Here is an 18,925-nt window from a genome sequence, read left to right on the forward strand (position 1 = left end):
GACAGAAAATAGAGAAAGAGGGAAAGGAATTGCTGAAATAATTAATAGAAGTGGAATACAAAAAGGGAGGCGAGAGGAGGTCGATGAAACGAGGGAATGAAAGATAGGGCATTGAAACGGTATGATGTATTTTTTTAAATTTTTTAATGTTTAGTTTAATGTGTTAATGTTGTGTTGTGCATTGTTTATATATTGTATTGTATTGTATTGTATTGTATTGTATTGTATTGTATTGTATTGTATTGTATTGTATTGTATTGTATTGTATTGTATTTCTTTTGTCTTTTTTCCTTTTTTCTTCTTTCTTTTCTTGTCCGTTTTTTAAAGTGTTCCAAAACATCTAAAACATTATAAAAACAGTTAGAATCATAAAATCAGAGAGTTGGAAGGGATCCCGAGGGTCATCTTGTCCGATTGCTTGCAATGTGAAAAACACCGAGAAACAATTACAGCTAAAACATTATTTCAGCCAGTGTTGTGAGATTGAGAGGTTTGAACAGGGGAGGGTTAGCAGAGTTAGAATGACTGCAAAACACTCCTAGTAATTAGTTGGCGAAGGGGAGAGTGACGCTGAGGTTGATGAAGCCAGTAGAATACAGCTTCATCTGATCAGCCACTCGTTGAAAAAGCAAATGGAAGACTGTGCTTGCTTGAGCTCTGCAAGCAAGCCCATTGGGGTGGGATGGAACCACTACACTTGCTTACTGGTTGGTCAGGTGGAGTCAGGTGACAGGGAGGGTAGCATGATGCAAACACACCCGTGGAGCCAATCTGGCGCTCCTGCCAGTGCAACTGCATGCTTCTGTCAAGGTGAGTGTCAGGAGCAGGTCAGCAATAATTCACACGGTGTCAATGAAGTTAAGTCTCTTTTTTCAAAGAAATAGGAACAGCTCAGGAGGCCAGGCCTTGTGAGCATGGCAACATTTCCCAGTAGGTCTTGCCCCAGTGAGGCAGTTGCAAGGACTGAAGGTCCCTGCCTTCTCACAGGTACCTAAGTCTCCTCCTTCCCCAGTGCCTTCCCAAGCAATCAGAGACTCTGGTGCCTTCTCTGTCTTTGCCTCACCCTCTTCATACCTCTACTGGTCCTGAGAGACCAGCAGGGATGGGAGCTGGGCGCAGTAGGAGTGGGAGACCCCCTGGCTTCTTCAGCAGCCTGCCTCATCTCTGCCTCTCCCCCCCCCCACCATCTCCAGCCTCCACTTCTGCCTCTGATACTGGACTGCTCTCTGCCGCAGCCTCTTCCTGCTCACTAACCATCTTCATCTTCCGACACCACCTCCTCCCAGTCTGCTCCCTCGTCTCCCTCTGACCACTCATCGTCGTCCCACCACCAATCCCCTGGGGTATCGCCTTGGCCCTCTCCCTCTTTGTGAGCAACAGAAACCCACTCAACAAGCTACTTCTAACAAGGAGCACAGAGGTTTTTCAACATCTGTTATTCCTGTTGGGTTATTTATTTATTTATTATTATTGTTAAATTGGTTTAAGCTGTTCTTAATATTGTGTTTTCATTTTTTAAAAAAATGTAACCTGCCCTGGGACCTTTGGATAAAGGGTGAGTAATTAAGAATAATAATTTATATTCTGTGACTTAATACCATAATAAGGAACAACTTGGAATTTTATACATTTTAGTGCAGTTTCTCCCTTTCTGTTGCAAAGAAAGATTTATGCACTTTTACTAGGTTAAAAATTGACCTGCAAAGGTCAGTCTTCTTCCCCCATGTTTAATTTCTTCTGCTTTTTTTCTAGGATGGAGAGCACATTTCTAAAAAAAGCATGTGAGTCTTGTCGCCAAACTAGATTTCTTACCTCTTGCATGCAAATTATTCTCTTCTGGTAATACAGAAATGGATTTAATTGGTATGCTATGTCTAAAGAAGACAAGCGCTCACAACTCTGACCCTTTGCTACGTCAGCCCATGAATAAGCCAGGGTTCTCTAGGGCCCTCTATCAATGTGGATCCATCACTCAAAAGGTTGTGTCAAGGATGCTCAGGGGTCAGAGTCATTGCATAGATATTGCACATGGCACAGAGACAGCATGAGGAGCTGCTAGGAGGATACAGGAGAAGTGTATGAGATGGGCAAAGAGAGAGAGAGAAATCTGCTTTGAGATAATAATAAGAACTGTAATCACCCCAATCCTTATAATGAAAAGTCTTACTGATTTTTAGGAGGGCTGAGCAACTGCCACCGTGTTGTCTATTTGAAAAGAAGCTTTGACAACAGTTGTGCTAACTCTCTCTCCAGAAACATTTGTCCTTTTTAACCTTCTCTTGAAAGAAATGTTTTGTCCTGTGAGATAAGTAGCTCCATTTCATCCAAGCCTAAAAATACCACGTTGTTTACTTAACATCGGTTTATTCTGCAAAAAGTAAAACATAAATCAATACCTGAAATTGTTATCTGCAATTTATTTGTACATTATGTTCTCTAGACTTGAGAGGTACTGCTGAGTAAGTATATGAGGAGGCTGACCGTTTACCTGGAGATCTAATGCAGGAGGAGTGGACTTTGGCTGTCTGTTAAAGTGCTAAGTTGTGTCTAAACCTAGGCCAACCTCAGCATTTTTAAAGAAATGCAAATACTTTAAAATGACAACAAGCCCCCAGCAAAAGGACGTGTCATTTTAGGAGCTGAAACTTAATCTTTGCACATTTCTTCGGTGAGGGGTCTTTAAAATATGTTTTGGGGTGTGAGGAATTCAAATCTGCTGTTATTTTTTTGTGTGACTGGACAACATTTAGCTTGGTAAGTCTACGTGTGATGAAGAAGCACATAAACTGCTTTCAGAAAACAAAAAAAAATTAATTTTACCTTCTGAAAATGTCAGGCAATGCCAAATAAATATATAATATAACTGCAAGTACTTGGCAATCATTTTAATGATTTCTATGCAATTATGAACACATATAAATTAAATTATATTAATTTAACCGAAATTAATTTAATGTAAATCTAAATCTAAATTAAATTACATTAAATTATATTAATTTAACCAAATTTAACCAGAATTCTTTGCGGGAAGCCCTGACTGTTTAAAGTAATCTCATAGTGCTTTAACTATGTGGTGTGAATGTGGCTCAATTCATACCATGAGGGAATGTCTGAAAGTTACAAAGGCCCGATATCTACCAATTTATAAAAAGGAAGATATGAAATAAGTCTCTCTCGCTACAGGAAAGCGAATATCCAGCCAATATTTTTGCTTCTCTTCTTCTTGCCCTACAGCTGTGATGACATTATTTTGCCAGTTCTAAAGGAAGCAGGGTTGCAATTAAAATCCCATCCAGAACTGTAGGAGGCTTATACAGCAGACTCTGAATCTGAAACCTGTCCTTTAGTTGATCTCTTAAGGCAGCAGAGCTACTCCTTAGAATATGGAGCAGTCATTAAACTGTACCACTGGCGGGAGCTTCTGAGATCATTTGAGTTTGATTAAGCCGCTGGAAAAAAGTTCTAGGCAGAAACAGCCAAAGGGTCTGAATCAAAGCTTATCTGAGGCAAACTCTACAACTCTGACAAATCTCACCGGATTTAGTTGGACTAGCTGTGTGATTAGCGAGGCGTGCAAGTCTAGAGCTTAATCTTGAACCTCTGAAGAAGATTGCCTTTTAAAAAAATAGATCACAATACAAAAAGGATCAATATATCTCACAGTTAGTGGGTCAGGAAGCCATGGGTGTTAACAGGAGCTTAACAGAGTTGGGGGAAGAAACTCTTGCATATCAATAAAAATTAGTACAAGCACAAGCTGCTCACTTTAAAGTTCATAGAGAAAATATTATTATATACTTGATGACCCCTTTACACATGGACTGACCTCATTAATAAGAATTGTATTTCAGATAGCTATCCCATTTGTATTGTGCTCTATAGAAAAATGCTAATCTTCTTCTTCACTTCAGGATCAAACTCTAGACTTTGGACGTCTCACTCATTGCACAGCTAGGCTGACTTAATCCAGTGATATTTGAGGGGTTGCTACAGACGAATTAAAAGCTTGCCGATATATATATATACGAAAGCATATATATATATATATATATATATATATATACACACACACACACACACACACACATACACAAAACTGATGTGTGAACTAACCCCAAGGGAAGCTTTATCTAGGATAGTTGGGTGGGCTGGCTTTGGGCTTCTTGGATCCACCTTGGGGTTGTTGTTGTTGTTGTTGTTGCTGTTGTTGTTGTTGTTTACTAGAACCCCAGATCCATCAAGCAGAGCCAGGTGCATAAGTCATGGAACACTGTGAGTGTTCCACCCACACAAGGATTTCAGCTCATTTCTTCCTCTCCTCCCTGCTTAAATGTGTTCTAGGGATTCCCCAACTCCCAGGAACATCCTTGTGCCGATGGGATGCATTAGTTCAGGGGTCAGCAAACTTTTTCAGCAGGGGGCCGGTCCACTGTCCCTCAGACTTTGTGGGGGGCCCAGACTATATTCTGGAAAAAAACCAAATGAACAAATTCCTATGCCCAACAAATAACCCAGAGATGCATTTTAAATAAAAGCACACATTCTACTCATGTAAAAACACCAAGCAGGCCCCACAAATAACACAGAGATACGTTTTAAATAAAAGGACACATTCTACTCATGTAAAAACACGCTGATTCCCAGACCATCCGCAGGCTGGATTTAGAAGGCGATTGGCCCAGATCCGGCCCCCGGGCCTTAGTTTGCCTACACACGCATTAGTTAACATTGACAATACAGTGAGGATTGTATCAAAGGGTGTCTCTGAGCACATTCTAAGCATAGGAATTAGTTTTCTGTAGCAGAACTGAACTGAACTCACAGCCCTCCTTTTGCAAAAAGTCTGCTCCTTAACCAACCACACCCAGCCTAAGCCACCCACAACCTTTCTAACCACCAAGGAAATAAAACAAGCGAATAGTAAGAGAACCCATACAAGCAACGCTGACACAAAACCCCACACATACACTAAATAGAAGAATGGATGCATAACTGCCCAAATCCACCCCACTTACCATTCCCCCTCCCCCTCTTTCCCCCTCTTCTTAACCTAACACTGCATGTAACACTAATGTCTCACAACAAATGGCACTGATCTGTAGAAAACACACACACACGTCTGCTCCTGATTACCTTTCTTCATTTCAGCAATTGTTATTCTTAAATAGCTGAGAGTCATAAATTTTTGCAGAGGAACCAGAAATATACCAGTAGATTCATATCCAGCTCCTGCCAATCCCTAGTCTATCTGAGTTGTGCCCAGGTAAGTTCTACTTGGCATAGAGCCATTGAAATGAATGGATCTAAATAATGTCCTAGTGATGTATGGAAGTGAGAGCTGGACCATAAAGAAGGCTGATCGCCAAAGAAATGATGCTTTTGAATTATGGTGCTGGAGGAGGCTCTTGAGAGTCCCATAGACTGCAAGAAGATCAAACCTATACATTCTTAAGGAAATCAGCCCTGAGTGCTCACTGGAAGGACAGATCGTGAAGCTGAGACTCCAATACTTAGGCCACCTCTTGAGAAGAGAAGACTCCCTGGAAAAGACCTTGATGTTGGGAAGATGGAGGGCACAAGGAAAAGGGGACGACAGAGGACGAGATGGTTGGACAGTGTTCTCGAAGCTACCAGCATGAGTTTGACCAAACTGCGGGAGGCAGTGGAAGACAGGAGTGCCCGGCGTGCTCTGGTCCATGGGGTCACGAAGAGTCGGATACGACTAAACAACAACAAATAATGTCCATTCATTACAATAGGTCAGCTCTGAACATGGCTAACATTGGAGACAGACCTCTGCCTCTATCATAGGGAGCCTCAAACAGGGGCAAGTGTCCTTGACAGGCAAAAGCTGCATGATAAACACCAACAAGATTTAGTGCTTTCTTCTTCTTTTCACCTTGGAGTGATTAGAATCTGTTGCACTAATGTGCCTATTTTATATATTCTAAGAATATGTGGATAGTTATTTATAAATAAAGCAGCTCTTTCCTTTTGTTCATTAGTATTTGTTTGGAATTATTAGATGAGTGTCGGACTGCCTGTCGATTCTTCAACTCACTTAATTTTAATCAATAAGTAAATGAAATTTGTCTTCTTCTCAAATATAGTGGACACTGTGATACATATTGTCTCTCTCAAGCAGCTGTCAGAGAGAGATGTGACAGATGCTCCTTGGATGCACTTGTGCCCAGTGGATTACTTTATCATTTCCCAGAGTACAATCTGACCGTCAGAACAGAACTACAATTCTCCATTCCTCCTTTATCCTTCTTACTTCTGCCTCCCTGTCTCCACTCTGAATTTTTAAACTAAGAGGGGGAAAGGCAGGACTTCAAGCATATGGCTAGATTAGAACCCTCTCCTCAACCTAAGTTTTATGCCTGTTGTTTACTGGTTCATATGTAATGGTATTGCTTACCTTCAGGTATCACTGCTGTCCTTCAGGAGTCTCTGGGAATAGAAATTCCCGGTTAAGAATTCCTTTCATTCCTTGCTGCTACATCTTCTTTTACAGACTTATGGAGAGGAGGGCCAGCTGGGGGGTTTGAGGGGTGGGCATTCCTAGGCAAATTGGTGGGTCTTCTCTTTGGGAGTGGTGGGCCCTGGCTGTGGTGCTAGGAAACATTGTGGGAAATTAAAGCATGGCTAGATCCAGTTGCCTGGTGCCGCTTGCAGGAAAAGAAAAAAAAGGGAAATAGGGACAGGGCAGGTATAAGCAGATGCCCCAGGATGCCAAGTGCTGACACCAGCTCTGGTAGTGCGTAGGACATTAATTTCATGGAAGAGATCAGTAATGAAACACTGAGGGGGCGAAGGCAGATTGGGTCAGTACAATATTTGCTGTTTCTTTTGCTTCCATTACAGAAAGGCACCTCATGATGCAGGCATTATCCAGGAATGAAATGGCTTTCGTTGGAATAGACCTGCCCTAACATGCTTTCCAAAAGTCTTGTACTGATGGTGGGTGAGGCAGGGAGAGGGTTGTTTTTTTAAAAAATATATATTAAATCATTCCGAACAGTAATATAACTACCTCTAAAAGTTTACTTTATGAAATATTTCAACCGTTCTTGTTTACCTCAGAGACGGAAAAGATCTAGTCCGTTGATTCTGACAATGTAAACAATTTTGTGATGAGTAAATCATTCTTACCACAAGGGGTCCAAGTGCTGCATGGAAGCTGAGGCAAGGCCGCAACTCCCGGTGTCCCAAGGCCCACTTAGATCACTTCCAGCACAATGCAGTTGGAGTCTTTTGTGCAAGTAGCATCCACAGGCAGAAGGCAGCACTAGACTCTCCATTTCCATTGAGAATAGTCATGTTTGCATTTGGATTCAGTGCCTGAAGAACATCAAGCTTTGAACATTCCCTCAGCAACCTGATAAAAAAAAAGAACACAGAATATCTATCAGTATTTGTTTCTTCCTGTGTTTAACAGTATTTGTTCTGCATCTGGGACCTGAAGGGAGCTGAAATTAACTGAAAAGGCATGGCAAGGCTAGATTTCAGTGTCTAAGTCTTATGTACTAACTTGGCTTCTCTTTCTCAACTTACATATATGATAGTTGAGGGTTTCTCAAATCTTAGCATTGGAGGTCTTGTGGGAATTGTATGTGTGTTCGGTCTCCTTTGTTTTATTTTAAAATGTATGCATTTAGCCTTTGGGGTAAAGAATGAAAAGATTAAAGCACATCTCTGCTGCATCCTAAAGACTCCAAAGTCAGACGATCAAATAAATAAATAAGCGTGAACATGAGATTCCCGCTTTTTAAATTAATTGTTTATAAGCCAGTCATTGTATCCTGCAGTTAAGCAATCCGCTGAATTAAGCAAAAGAACATAACAGCACAAGATGAACATCATATTGCAACAGAAGCCATCTTCCTCCATTAATGGAACTGATGCATTTCCTCATAAATTGTCTGGTCAATATAAAACATCTTGCAAGTTATTAGAAACTAAGGACACCAACTATTTCAAAATAAGTCATTTAAGAGGCTTGAATAAACAAACAAAAAGTCTTTTTCTGGCACAACCATGATAGTTGTTCTACCTCCACGTTCAGAGGCAGCAATGCTCCTGGAATACCAGTTGCTGGCAATCTTAGGTGGGCAGAGTGCTGTTGGGCTCAGGCCCTGCTTATGGGTTTCCCACATGCATATGGGTGACCACATTGAGAACAGGATGCTGAACTAGATTGACTTGGTCCAGCAGGTTCTCCTTATGTTCTTATGCACCCAAAATATCACATGTTGTCAAGTGAACCTCTTGGGGAACATTCTTCCATAACTTAGGGTTGTCACTATTGAAAAAGTCCTCTGAAAAGGCACTGGGGGTTGCCTGCTTCACTAAATTTGGTGGAGGCACTCCAAGCAGAGCCTCTGAAGAAGGCTACATGATTCTACATCCCATCTAACAAAGATCCTCGCAGCACATCAAAGAAATGGGTGGAATCCAGTTGGTCCTTTTTGGTGCTGTTGCTCCAGTGGAAGCATGCACTAATGGTGGGAGAAGAGAGTCAGTACCCCTAGAAAATCTATTCTGAAGGGCTGGGGAACCCTCAAACGCAGGACACTCTGATTGGTTGTTGTTGTTTTAGCAGTGACCTCTCCTTCTCCCTGCTAGGGAAGTGTTACAGGTGTCAAGGACTCTGGGAAATGTAATTTTATCAGAGCCCCTAATGTCCTTAATGTGGGCATCAGGTGCTGTAGGGAAATTATGTGTCCCAGAGTCCCAGAATCTAGCATACTGCTAGACCAACATTCCAGGCGCTAGGGATGGTGATAAGGAAGAAGAGGAAGGGCTAAGGGACTTCTTTCCCTCCCCACCACTGAAGCAACAGCAGTGAGAGCAGGAGAGAGTGAAGCCTATTCCCACACTCCATGGCTTCTCTGTGGCTTGGATTGCAACCTGAGCTGTGGAAGAGTTATGGGGGAATGGTCCCTGTAGGAACTCAAGTGCCATTTTGAGTTAACCAAATTTGCATCCCAACGCTGGTAATTCTGAAGGTTCACCAAGATACATCTCTATCCAGTGCAAAAGGGACACGCCTTCCTTTCCACATCTCCTGTTGCCCTCCTTGCCGCCATTCCAGCATAGCTGGATCATGCTGCCTCCTTTCCCCCCTTTCTTCCATTACCAGTAAAACCTTCAGCCAACCCTCTCCAATAACACTCAAGGAAATATTTCAAATAATGCATAGTAAATGCAAACTGGGACCCACCAAAACCTCTGTCTGCTGGAAACTCAATTACCTCTAAAGCTCCGAGAACACAACTTCAAGAGCTTCCTTAGGAAATCCAATATCCTCTGTATTCTAGTATTACCAGCAAGTTAGCAGATTCTACCACTAAACAGATCAAGAGGATTTGTTTCTCACAGAGAATGCCCCACTGGGAGCTGGTGGGGGGACGGAGGATGACGGGGAAGCAGGAAATCATCGTGACCTTGAGGGCGGGCAGCTTCCTTAATCAATTGGCAGCATTCTGCTGAGCATCAGTGTTTTGAAGCTTGCAGCATGAGAGAGATCCTATACCTGTTGGGGAAGAGGAGGTGGGGCTGGCAGCAACGAAGTCACACAGAGGAGAAGTTTCTTGGATCAAGAGACCTGACAAATTAACTTTCAAATGTTCCAGAAAATGTAAGAGGAATAAAGAACTTAGAATGGAAGCGGCGCTGAGGAAAGTGGGTCACATAATTAGTCAAAACATAGCTTTCTATTCTGCACAGATTATAAGATACTTTTTTTGCTTCTGGTTTTTGAACATCCCCAGCCATTATCCTCCTGGCCCATTTTGATCTTAAGAAAAGTGGTGGGGGCGGGGTGGTGGTTTAGGGATCATTGTATAACAAGGTGCCATTTAGAGCAGGGCTGAAAACCTGTGACTCTTTCAATGTCAGACATCTGCCCCAGCCACTAGGACAAAGGTGAATGGGGATGGGAGTTGTGCTCCAGTGTCCTGGACTGGTTGGATGCAGTGGAATGGTGGGAGGAAACTGCTGGGGAACCTGCAAGGGAAAAAGGCTCAGGACCTAGGGAGTAGTGATGGGACAATGTTGAGTGGGAAGAGGCAGAAGAGGGAGAAGACTGGGAGGAGAAAGTGTTGCAAACTGAAGAGGTAACAGGGCTTAGTGAGCTGGGAGAGTCTGTGGCAGAGAGCAGTCCAGAATCAGAGGCAGAAGCTGAAGCAGGGGATGAGGGAAGACAAGAGGCAGAGATGAATCTGGCTGGTGAAGAGTCACAGGTGTGTCTCCCCCCTCCTGCTGTGATAAGCTCTCCTCCTCTCCCTGTCTCCCAGAACCAGAAGAGACATGGAAAGAATGGAGGAAAGGTTGGCTTAACGCAGGCACAGTCTCTGATTGCTTGGGAAGAATCCTGGGGAGAAGGAACTGCTATGCTCATTTAGGCCTGATACTCTGTGCAGATTGTGTTCTTGCTAATAAAGAGTTAACTCCGACTTGAATGGTGCTATTTACTGCCAGCTTGCTTTTGTCATCCAGCAACAGCTGGAAGACTGCTGGTTCCCCATCCCTGATTTAGGGAGTCAGAAACAAATCCCCTGTAGATGTTGTTGAACAACAACTTTCATTAGCCCCATCCAGCATGGCCATTAATTAGGGTGGATGGGAGTTGTAGTTCAACACATTGGCTAACCCTGGTCTGCCTCTGAAGTGCAACAGCTTTCAAAGCTTTCATGCCTTGGCCATTTGCTCTGCTCTTGATCTTTCAAGAGTTGGATGCTAGGAACTGAATTTGGATATGCCTGCATTCAAGGCAGGGTACTAGTATGGATGCTAAAGCTAAGCCTTTCTGGAAGAGTGTTAATTTAGAGACAACTGAGGACTTTTTCACAAGACTGGCTTCAAACTAGAGGCCAATATACTATATTTTCCACTTCCCTGAGGTTTCTCCTTTTTAAAGACCCAGGAGTTGTGGCTGTTTTTCAGTTGCACATAACAACCATAAATTGCTGAAGAAGAGGCACCATCTCCTTGAAAGTTCAAATGTGTGTCAGCAAAACCAAGCACAGTGATAATCACCTTCCAAAAGTCCCTTTCAGACAAGTTATTCCCCCCCACGAGACCCATCAGCGCAATTTAATACACAAAGAAAGTAATTAGTGAGATGTTTATGCTAACTTCTATTCCCCCTGCAAACCAAGTCCTGACTTCTGAGTGCTCCATAACCACACTGTGTCGTTTGGCAGCACACCAAAGAATGCTGACAACCATCCCATAATTGTGTTAGCAACTTTTTATTTCTTTGGATCCGTTCATTTTATGATACCTCGATGCCCTGCAAATTCATAAGCTTCTTTGCTAATGACAGCAGCTGAAGTAAGAAATATATTCCCTGCTCTGGTAGCGAATAGACACATCAGCAACTTCTGAAAGTGCAGCCTATACCTTTGCTAGTGGCTGGAATAGGTCAAGTGGATCTCATTTATTTCTAGTTTATTACTCTAAATAAAACACAGTTGCACTTCACTAAAACTACTCCATGCAGGCAGTCTTCAGGAACAGTTATTTATTACAACCTAGCGCATGCTTATGCCTATAGGGAAGAGAGGAGGAAGAGGGGAGGGTTGCCATTTAAATATTTGGCCAGAACTGCAAGCCTGTTCTCAGTGTGTACTCTTTTGGGCAGAGGTGGGGACACATGCCAATGGTGGACTGGCCAAGCAATGAATTAATGTTAATTTTACCTTTGCACAAATGGCCATTTTCTACTCAAACTCACACACCACTCCCTACCCCCCAAACAAGCAAGCAAAAGGCATTATCAGAGTTCCAGCTAGGCAAAAGCACACAACGAGGGAGTGAAGATGTGGCCTGAGTAGGGATATGGATGGGGTAAAACTCCAAAGGTCATATGGAGAGGTCTGGCAGGTCACATTTGGCCCTTTGGCATGAGCTTTCCCCACCCGTGTTTTAGGGCATTATTTTAACAAAGGCTATTAAGCGACTTGATCTCTTGCCCAGAGTCCCTCTCAGTCAGAAGGAAAAGCAACCATCCTAACCTAGGTCTGCTAGCAGAACAGAGTGTGAAGAAAACACACTTTGATCATGGCCAAGTGATTAGGATCAAGTGGTTTTCTGCGCCTTAAAGTAAATCAGGGGTATTGCTGCTTTTATATTGTTATGAGTTTTGGTGCCAGTTTGTGGGTACAAGGCACCCATAATTCCTGGATTTAGTAAGTGTCAGAATTTAATTGATGCTTGAAAAGTTAAACTGGAAGCTAGACTCTTAATAGCTGGACTCAGCTTCCTGTGTCAGGAGATTGCTAGAGAAATAGGCCATTAACAGAGAAGAAAGAGAAGATGGGCCATCAGCAAAGAAGACTCTCTGCCAGCCAGCAGATGGGTGGAGCCACACCTTGACCTCCAAGATTGTAAGTCAGAAAACAATGCCAGAGTTTTTGTTAGGAAGAAGTTTTAGGATTTCAGATGGCTGTGGTGTGATCAAGGGGGAAAGGGGTCTGTCAGTTAAATGCAACAAGCTAGAGGGGAGGCAGTGGAAGACAGGAGTGCCTGGCGTGCTCTGGTCCATGGGGTCACGAAGAGTCGGACATGACTAAACAACAACAGAGGGGAGGGGTTCAGAGCACAATGTGAGCTGCTTGTTTTGAATTGGAGGCTGCAGCAATGGGAGAGACAGGACCCTCTTGGAGTGTGAACCCCCCATCGTAGGCTCAGGTTGTATATATGTGTAAATAAACCCAGTGCTATTTTTCTAGGAAAAGAGGTGCCAGAACTCACCATGAACACCTCCCTTGTTCTCTTATAATGGCACTGGTGCCCACCTGAGAAGTGCTGGAACCATATATCATAAAGGCACCATGGTATCCGCTGTGCCTCTTTTCCAAAGGAAACACCTGGAATCTCACACCACTCAGATATGGTGGTGGAACTGGTTTTGCTGCCTTAAATCCACCAATGGAAAACCTCTTCCCTGCTAACTCACAAGGGTAGTAATGGTACTTTGTGCTGTTAAAATAGAATTTTGACTTACCTGAATTCAGCATTTGCACAAAGCTGTCTTGTAGCACAATCCACTCAGGATGCCCACTCAGAAGTAAGTCCAAGGAAAGTGTGATTAGGACTGCAGCACAAAGCAGCAACTGCAGATAGCAAACCTAAAAAAACAAAACAAATCGAGGACATCTACAGATGGAGTTGAAATGTGCCTTTCATTTCTGAGTTCCTGAGGTAATCAAAGAAACTTTTATGATGTTAACTTACCTCTTGGGAGGAAATGTCCTTTCCTGTTGTTTGTTCATAAATGAGCTATCTGAAAGAAATCTTTTCTTTTGAGTACAAATGAAATGTAGCCATATCAATTTACCTAACTCGAACAAGTCGTGTTATGTAACTTTGTCAGTACAGTACAGAACCTTTCAGCTCCTTTGGAAGTGGCAATGAATGCCAGTGATAGGATCACAGGTAGCTGAAGCTGGCCTGGTCACAGACAAGAGTTGCAAGGGTGGATGGGAAACCCATCCTCAGGCTCAGGCAACATGACCAATGGTGAGGGGTGGTGGGAGTGAGTCCAGAAACATTTGGAGGTTCTCCATCCTTGGTCAATGAGAGATCCAAAGAGATAGGAACCTTAATTACCCACATAGCTTATTTCCGTATACACATTACTTACTAGTCTCTATTAGCTCTTAAAAGACTGTTTTGCCGGGAGTGGCTAGCCACATAGGTCCCCTGCAAGGTTTTTTTGTGACTCCCAAAGATTTCCCTCAAAATGTGTCATTTAAAAAAACAACTTTTAAAAACAACTGCTATGATCCCTTGGTGCTAAAACGTTTCTGTTGGGTCAAAATGCACTCCCAAATTTATTTATTTAAAAAGAAAATGCTTTAAAAATGTTTTTAATTTTTTTTTAAAAAAATTTTTTTTTACTTACTACACCTATAGGATACTTGCTGCAATGCTCAAAGGTTTTTCAGACCTCCCACTGCCAGGTGTCCTTTAAATGAAAAACACAAAAATAGACCACACTCACATTTATACTCAAACCACATCCACTTTGGCATTTGGCCCTCAGGTGGTTGATTGTGGGTCCATGTGGCTGTTCTTGTATGATGCCAAGACTACTAAATCTAAAGGTGGGTGAAGCTTCTGGTTCCTTGTTCCTCTAAACCCCAGCACTTGGTTCTTCTAACACACATTCCACTCACACTGTGAGCTTCTTTCCTCTCCCATAGCCTGTTTCCTATTCCATATCTTCTTATCCATTCCACTGCCAACACCGAGCACAAACCATTACTACAAGTCAAATGCCAAGTACGATATTCAACAAAGTTTTACTTACACTGTACAATAAGCCTATCAAAATTGATAGACCTGACTTAGTTATCTTCATCTATTTTAATTGGTCTACACTGGTTAAAAAGGGATTACCGTATTTTTCGCTCGATAACACGCACCTGACCATAACACGCACATAGTTTTTAAAGGAGGAAAACAAGAAAAAAAAATTCTAAATGAAACAGTGGATGTATCATTTTTGTGCTTCATGCTGTGGCCACAGACATGTAATTTGACGGTGAGTTTGGGGTAGCCCAATGCAAAAATCCTGAGAATCCATGTGGATCTGTGCTTTGTAACCACGTTTTTGCACCATTGTGGCCCCAGGCAACAGTGGGTGCGTGATTTTTTTGGTGCAGGCTGTAGCCATGGACATGCTATGTGATCTGATGGTGAATTTGGGGTGACCCAATGCAAAGATCCTGAGGATCCATGTGGATCCGTGCTTTGTACCCATGTTTTAAGTGGGGAGGGAAGGAAAAACACAGAAGGGACAAGGAGCACGAGAGGGGTGTGCGGAGAAGCAGCTGGCTAACAGTGCAGGAGAGGGGTTTAACGGGAGGGAGGAAAGGAAGGCAAAAGTTTCCCCCCACCCACCCAAGCCAGCCCCCCCCCTCTCTCTTTCTCTCTCTCTCCCACCTGCATTTTCCGGCTGCCTGCGATGCTGGACGCAGCAGCAGCAGCAGCAGCAGAGCACGGCGAGGAGGAGGTGGCTGTCGGCTGCGCTCCTAGCTGACGGAACCTGAGCCGGGTGGGCTGGAGTTTGAGCAAACACAGCAACTGAAAACAGTGGGCAGTAAGACCCTGAGGCAGAATGCAGGAAAGCAGCAACCTCCTCTCTTTAGCCTTCCCTCCTCCGCGATCTGAATTTTGCCTGATTTTTGCCCCTGTACTCGGGCCAGTTGGCTCCAGGGACCACACATTCGCTCAATAACACGCACAGACATTTCCCCTTACTTTTTAGGAGAAAAAATGTGAGTGTTATAGAGAGAAAAATATGGTAGGTGGGAGAGACACAGAGTACAGTCAGTCGGGGTCAGGTGAGCTGAGCAAACAAAAATCATGTCCTACTGGACTTCACAGTGGCCTGCATGGTTGCTTTCCCCTTCACACACACTTCACCTCAGAGTAAGTAAAAATCTACTACCTGTCTTGTTATAGCTAGGAATAGATGAGCAACAGATCATTAAGACCAAAGTTGACTGATAGTATATCAAATTTTCAAAGCAAACAGAGCTTCTTGTAATTTATTATTGATAGCTTAGCCCCATTATTTCTCCTAAAATACGAGAAAACAGTCATTATCTTTTATCTGCTTTATTAAACATCCAATGTAAATATTAAAGATGTATGTGCTTGATGATGGTTTCCCAAAAGCGTGAATGCTAATGGCCTTTCGATCAACATTTCAAGCTGTGGGGAGGGGGAATAAAAACTGCCATGCTACATTGAAAACAAACAAATGTTTATTTCAAAAATCTGATAGAACCAATTTGGTGCCCTGTAAGATGCTACAGTTAAACAAACAAAAGAATGTGCAAAAATGTCAAAATTGGCAACCTGCGGTGTAATCCCATGCATGTTTACTCGGAAGGAAACAGTGACCGATTTGTGGTGCACAGACCTCTTTTTGGGATGGGACTATTGGTTCACCTAAATAAACATGATAATGTCAGAAAAGACATCAGAGCCGAGAATGAGTTAGTTAATAATATGATAGGACTAGCACTGGCCCATAGCACCATTGATGGCCAAAAAGAAATATATGTCTATGAAGACAAACAGCCTCCTTTCTTTTATTTGCTCTTTCCTTTTTCTCTTAGCATAATTATGCTGTTAATGAGGGTGAACTGCTACAGCAAATGTGTCAAAAACTTTTTAAAAAGCAATTTGTCACCCCAATCATTCCCATCCTTTGAAAGAAAAACAAAACCCCAGCCCAGCCCATTCGTTTTACAGATAAGAGACTCACAGTGTGTCCAGTGGAACTCACTCGCACAAACTTTGAAAGAAGTAATAAAGAATCAAACAACATAGCTGTTCAGGGAAGCTGGCTGCTGAGCTTTGCTACCATGTAGGTTTAGCCTTCAATGAAACAGCTCTGAGCATGCTCAGAATGGATATATTGGCTCCTTAGTCTACCAGAAAAGTAGACCTGCTAATGTGGCTGGATTGCCACCATGACAACAGGAGGGAGGGGTAAACTGCACCTGTTTCAGTAGTGCCACATACATTTTGTTTTGCCAGTGCCAATTCTTGTAATATGCAAAACAGCTTTAAGCCAAGGACAATAATAAAGATAGAAGAGGACCCATAGATGCAATGGTCACTAGCTGATTTTTTTTAAAATAATTTTTATTATCAGGCCAATCAAATCACATTAATTCCAAATCACATTAGTTCCAAATTATACAGCCAGATTTTTAAAATTTTATTGGGGGTACCCATACTTCAAGCTCCAAAAGGGATCCAGACATCACTCTTGTTGCTGCTTTAATTACACAGTTCTGTCCAGATAGTCTCTTTGTTATTTTCCTCATCTTCTTGTTGTTATCATATATTCCTTTCTTTGTGATATCTGATAATCTTCACCAGCGGGTTGAAAACAAACAGATCACTAGCTGAATTAGGGTACTTTCAGCTTGGCAGCTCCTAGTGCCATCCAGTTATTCCTCTTCCACTGAAAATCACAAGCAGAATTACTCTCAACTTCCCATGCTCCAGGAGGCATATAGCATTTTGTACAGCATTTTGTTTGGTCTCCAACTGTTTTTGGACTACAATTCCCGTCATCCTTGACCCCTACTAGCTAGGGGTGGTGGAAGTTGTAGTCCAACAGCAGCTGGAGACCCAAGTTTGGGAAACCCTGTTCTAGAGTATTCTGAGATGTAATATAGGACCATGGCCAGGTCTGACCATACCAAGAATGGGAGCACTTCTAGCCACAACCAACATGTAACAACAAGGCCAGGTCTGTAGCTCATTCCAGGGTGCAGGAGTATCTCCAATGTGTGAAGCCCTCTTTTAGAGTGCTGCCCCATATAGAACAGGCTGACATCCTGTTCCTAGATCAGTAGGCCTCCCAACCACAAGTGCCTCTGTCTTTTGTGGTTTTAATTTCAGTTTGTTTAACCTCATCCAGCCCATCACAGATTTCAAACACCAGTTCAGAACCTGCATGAAACCTGCTCCTTGTTTCAATGCAGCTGGCTAAACGTTTTTCTGGACTGAGTTCAATGCGTTATTGCTCAGTTCTACAAGGTAATTATGGTGTCCAACAGCAGGAAAGCTCCACTTTCCATAAACAGTGCATCACTACGATATAGTGGTGAATCATCATTTTTATTCCCCAAATAATTTCTATTGATTTCAAGTTAGGGACAGGAAGCCATATGAGAGAGGACTACAGGATTGTCCCCACCATTCTGCCTTCTGTCAGAGGCCGCAAGCCAATTCCTATTATAGGCCACCACAGACATCAGTGGTATCTGGATTCGCTCCAAATCTAGCAGATATATTATGATGTCCCAGCAGTCATTTCTTCCTCTTCTCTATAAATGATGGTCTCAAGATAACATCACACTGTACAGAATATGAAACATTAAGGGACTTGCTTCCAAATTACAGCAATAAAATGTAATTGGCAGATAAAGTAGGCATGAGAATAATACAAATGTGTTGAAGGGTTGGAGTGAAGATGATGGAATATTGCCAGAGGAAAGCAGGGCTTTATTGGAAAGACCTTCTTCAGACATCTTAGTGAGAGGCTGGTGTTAATTATCTGAATGAAATCCAAATGAGTTTGGGGTGTTGTTCTAGCTGCCCCACAGCAGATAGAAGCTGTGGGGAAACTTGAGGAGCTTGGAGATTAGGAGGCCTGGGGGGGGGGGGAGTTTAATGCTTCCCTCTGATGTGATCCAGACAAAAATCATCTTCTGACAGCTGCTATTTGCACGACGAGGGAGCCATGGAAATGCAAAGAGCAGCTTCAGAAGGTTTTTGCTGAAGACTAAGCACCAAGGAGGGATGCGGGTGGCACTGTGGTCTAAACCACTGAGCCTTGGGCTTGCCAATCAAAAGGTCGGCAGTTCAAATCCCCGTAACAGGGTGAGCTCTCGTTGCTGGTCCCTGCTCCTGCCAACCTAGCAGTTCGAAAGCACGTCAAAGTGCAAGTAGATAAATAGGTACCGCTCCGGTGGGAAGGTAAACTGTAATTCCGTGCACTGCTCTGCTTCGCCAGAAGCGGCATAGTCATGCTGGCCACATGACCTGGAAGCTGTACGCCGGCTCCCTCGGCAAGTAAAGTGAGATGAGTGCTGCAACCCCAGAGTCGTCCACAACTGGACCTAACGGGCAGGGGTCCCTTTACCTTAAGCACCAAGGAAGGAGTTCAAGGCAGCTCTAAGGAGACTGTTCTGTCAGTGCAGAGGCATTTCAGCTTGCCAGACAGAACAATATCTTCCACCACCCTCACAAACCAATATTTGTGGGATAACCAGCCTCATATAACCAACATGCTTACATCTAATTAACGTACGAAGGGGCTAATACCATAGAGTAAGCTGTCTTGCCAGGCTTAGCTATGTCCACTTCCCAGCCCCAATTC

The 18,925-nt window shown here is 43.0% G+C and overlaps 1 long non-coding RNA gene across 1 annotated transcript; it reads left to right on the forward strand.

Moving 5' to 3' along the window:
• The first annotated feature begins 414 nt into the window (after positions 1–414).
• LOC309334772 lies at positions 415–7,725 on the forward strand. The gene is made up of 3 exons (XR_014153264.1): positions 415–810; positions 6,428–6,472; positions 7,087–7,725. It is a non-coding gene; the product is annotated as an uncharacterized lncRNA (long non-coding RNA).
• The last annotated feature ends 11,200 nt before the right edge of the window (positions 7,726–18,925 follow it).

Source organism: Podarcis erhardii (assembly GCF_964252035.2).
Source record: "Podarcis erhardii genome assembly, chromosome: 2".
NCBI lineage: Eukaryota > Metazoa > Chordata > Lepidosauria > Squamata > Lacertidae > Podarcis > Podarcis erhardii.